The sequence below is a fragment of the Carya illinoinensis genome, chromosome 14 (assembly GCF_018687715.1).
Source record: "Carya illinoinensis cultivar Pawnee chromosome 14, C.illinoinensisPawnee_v1, whole genome shotgun sequence".
NCBI lineage: Eukaryota > Viridiplantae > Streptophyta > Magnoliopsida > Fagales > Juglandaceae > Carya > Carya illinoinensis.
Genome location: NC_056765.1, coordinates 16195001 through 16199729, shown reverse-complemented (window position 1 = coordinate 16199729; position 4729 = coordinate 16195001).

The window sequence follows — 4729 nt, the reverse complement described above, 5'->3', positions numbered from 1 at the left end:
CAGGAAGTTGCTGGTGATGTTTTCAAGGAGGTGATGGGGTTCAAATCTGGGTATGCACAAGGGCTGGGCCACTCAGTCATACCTGAACCCTCCCTGTTCTTGAAAAAGAACAAGGCATTTAAACGTATAGCTGAGGAGAATGAAAGGAACAAGGAATCTACAGACTTGTATAAGAGTAAACTTAAAGCACTCTTGGGTGATATGGCTAAGCTTCGCAAACAATTTTCTGAGCATGACAAACAAATTATGGCCATGTCATCACAGTTGGGGACAAGTAGGGAGTCTCAACAAGAGACTCAAAGAGATGCATAACATCTCTCTTCCGCTGACATTTTTTGTAGAAGGTCATGGGGCTTTTTGTGTTTTTTGTTCCCCTTAACTTGGAAATGGCAATAGTTATAAATTCAGAGGTATTCATGTACAGGGTGGGCTGGGTTGGGGGTCATGTTTTGACAAAAAGGGTGGGAGGACTTGATGTAAGTGATGACAGTTTGTATTTTGGGGAATATATAACCGGGTATAATATGGAAGTGGTTGGTAGCTGTTTGGTGGTCAAGAGGAATTTGCTAATGGCAAGGCACTAGCGTGAGTGAGTATCCAATTTAATAACAATTGAGAAGTAGTTATAATTTACAGGCTGGTGTATATTCATTACCTGAGTGGGAATAGTTTATGATTGTGATATTTTTTCCATGCAGGGATACTGACTGGTGCAAAACTGCAAGTGCACAGTATCGTAGTTTTATAGTAAAGTAATAAGTAGAGTATCGTCCTCAGGGATTGGTACCTTACTCTTGCCAAATACCAAAATTATACTAATCTCAATTTTATCTAGAGGAATCGCTAAGGTTTTTGTAGTTGCAAATAAACTTAGATCAACTCAAAGACAAAATAAGCAAAGAAAATAAAACTGATGTTTGAAGATCAAATTCAATAGGGAAGAAAACTTCTAGGAAATCGATTTCACCATAATTCTTCACTATGCTTTCCTCATCCAGCTAATTTAACTTAAACCTCTTTTGTCTATTAGCAAATCTCTAATTCATCAAAAAGCCTCTTTCGATAGTCAATTGGAAGTGATTATAGTTTATCAATTCACACAAGAGTATGCAAATTAAATAATCAAGAACGCAATAAGACCAATGATTTAATTACTACACAGGTTCATACAAGTCTTTCGATCTCTATACTTACCTGTGCTGAAATATCCAAGATCTACCCTATGATTCCCTCTTTCGATAGCAAATCACAAGATTAATAATCATCTAATCAATGGCCAGTTAATTAGAAGCATTAAACTCAGAATAAATCAGATAAACAAAGAGAGAATTGCATTAAATTAGCATGGACTAACAAGCATAGTTCAGAATTAGGTTACATCGTTTTCCTAGAAAGAAGAAAATTTAGCTCATGCTAGAATTGGAATTCAACATAAACGAATTCACCATAATTGTTCTGAGAAGATGGGAAGAAGAAAATAAACACTGAAAAATCCTCCTTGCAGCCTCAACTGGTCGTCAAAAGCTCAAGGGAACGATTCAACGCTTTTCTCCCGTCCGTGCTCGTGTATGAATGCAACATACGTGCAAGAAATTGGAATTCCGTCTCCAAAACAAATGATTTGAATCCCTCTAGCTATGTTTTTCTCTCCCAAAGAGTGTTCTCCAGTCAAAACTCGCGGCTCTAGAGTGAAGAATGGCCTTTTATATGATCCCACGGCGGAAAACCTAAAATCTGTCAAAATACGATGTTCGCTCGAGCGGGGTGTCGAGCGCGCTTCGAGCGTTCGACTCTGCCTGATTTCGCTCGAGCGTCCTATCGAGCGCACATTGAGCGTTCGACTCTGCCTGATTTCGCTCGAGCGGCCAATGTCTCCGCTCGAGCGATCTTCGTTTTTCAGCAACCTACTCAAGCTCCCTGTCGAGCGGCAGTCGAGCGTTTGAATCTGCCTGAATTCGCTCGAGCGGCCAAAAGCCTCCGCTCGAGCGAACTTGTAAAATCTGCAATATGAAATTTTGCAAGCCATCAAATACCCCCAAACTTACAACTTTGTTTGTCCTCAAACAAAAAGAAAAACAAATGATAGTTTAGGCAATATCAACTCGACCCCAAAGAGAAGTATCATCACTCACCAAGCTTTATGAATTTAGATTTCATCTCTAGTATCTTACTCTTTTAACATCAAAGATAGCAAGAAAATCAATTAAAAATTTTGCAATTTGTCAAGCAAGAGTTAGGCATTTACTTCAACCTAAAGCTAAGACCTTGAGTGTGTGTGTGATATAGTCAATTTAACCTCAAACCACCTGCAAACTCAGATAAAAGTAGAACAACCAAAACTTAACCCCATAAGTCCAATTTTCAGAAATCCTCTCCACTAATGTAGTCAACACCAAAATCAAAGATCAAAAGGTCTTTATTAAGGTTGTAATGATAGGCCACAGGGTGAGGGTTAAGAAAGAACTGGATATGGGAAATTAAATCAAACTGGAAAAATACTTAGTGAAAAGAACATTAAAAGAGAAACTCACATGATTCAAATCATAGCTCTTTCTTGGCAATATGCTCATACTTGTGGCATTATTATTGCTGTAATCACTGATGTAATACCAACACTTCCCTTAACAAAATTTGAGGTAATTCACTTTCCGCTTGGCGACTTCTTTTTCTTTTCTTTTCTTTTTCCTCTTTTTTTTTTTTTTTTTTTTTTCAATCACTTCCTTTCTTCTTCTTCTTTTTCTTTGATCAAACAAAGCAAACATAATACGTTTCATCATGTAACCAATATTCTCTTTTAAATGTAATTCTCCACCAAAGTATTTTCTCAAACTATCAACGGTAGATTCATTATTTTTCAGGCTTAGAGCGGACATGGTTTATGTAGTTTAAAGAATCAATAAAGGCTCATGAAGGCTCAAGGGGGTTGACTATGGAAACATACCATGTAATGATGGCATGACATTTAGGACGGCTGGGAAAGCTTTTTGGTTATGCCAAAGAAGTGCCTAGATCATTTCTCTAATATTTGGTCTCGACTAGGATTTTGCCTCAAGGACCCATCAACGGATTCTAGAGCAAAGCAAAATCGAACCTCCCTCTTTCAATTAATTCAACTTTTTCTCTTCATAAGCAAAATGGAATAAGAGAAAAACGATTATGTGCTCAATTGTGTTCAAGGTCAAAGATTTAAACCAAAGTATCCACAAAACTTCACTTGACATAAAAGAAATTTTTGAAAATTTTTCTCAAAACCATCTTCAATCACAAATTTCAGAGTCATAAAGAATTCAATCTTACTCCAATGCATGCTTGGTAAGAGACTCAAACAACCCATCAACAACCCAAGACTTAGAAAACAAGAGGATCAAATAATTATAGGAGTTTACACCCCCAAACTTAAACTAAACAATGTCCTCATTGTGATGCAAAAGTAAAAAGGATTGAAGAAATAAAGGAACTTCCCTGGTTTCATGGTGAACCTTCCGAGGTTTAAAAATTTTCCAGCTCTTTATTCTTGCTAAATAAACCTGCATCAATAACCAATTTATTAAAACTTAAATAAATAAATGAAAGAAATAAAGATAGATCTATGGGTTGCCTCCCATAAGCGCTTGTTTTAAAGTCTACAGCCAGACTTTTCAATGATCATCAATTAGGATCTCCAAGAGGAATAAATGCATAGTTCCTCTCCATTTGCTCTCCATAGTAGTGCTTCAATCTCTGACCATTAACTCTGAAAATATTCCCAGTCTTGTCCTTCAAATCTACTGCTCCAAAAGAGAAAACTTCATGAATTGTATAAGGACCCGTCCATCTTGATTTCAACTTTCCTGGAAAGAGTTTGAGTCGTGAATTGAAGAGTAAAACTTGTTGTCCTGGAGCAAACTCTCGCCTAAGAATCTGTTTATCATGCCACTTCTTCGTCCTTTCTTTATAGATCTTGGCATTTTCATATGCATCATTCCGGAACTCTTCCATCTCATTCAATTGAAGAAGTCGCTTTTCACCTGCTGCCTTCAAATCAAAGTTAAGCTTTTTCACAGCCCAATAAGCTCTATGCTCCAACTCTACAGGAAGATGACATGCCTTTCCAAACACTAATCGGTATGGAGACATCACGATAGGTGTTTTAAAGGCTGTACGGTATGCCCACAAAGCATCATCAAGCTTCTTCGCCCAATCCTTTCTATTGATTTTGACCGTCTTCTCAAGGATGTTCTTGATCTCTCTATTTGAAATTTCAGCTTGTCCATTAGTTTGAGGATGGTAAGCAAGTGCTATCTTGTGCTTCACACCAAATTTAGACAGAAGATTCTCAAATAACTTGTTGCAAAAGTGAGTCCCTTCATCACTAATAATAGCTCGTGGAGTGCCAAATCTTGTGAATATGTTCTTGTGCAGAAATTTGAGCACTACCTTTGCATTATTTGTTGTTGTAGCAATTGCTTCCACCCATTTTGACACATAGTCAACTGCTAGCAAGATATAAGCAAAACCAAAAGAAGGAGGAAAAGGCCCCATAAAATCTATTCCCCAAACATCAAACAACTCAACTTCTAAGATACCTTTCAATGGTAACTCATGACGCCTTGAAATATTTCCCATACGTTGGCACCGGTCACAAGTTTTCACCAAAGTGTAACTATCACGAAAAATGGAAGGCCAAAAGAACCCACTTTGAAGTACTTTAGCTGCTGTACGGGTGGCTCCAAAGTGTCCTCCATATGAG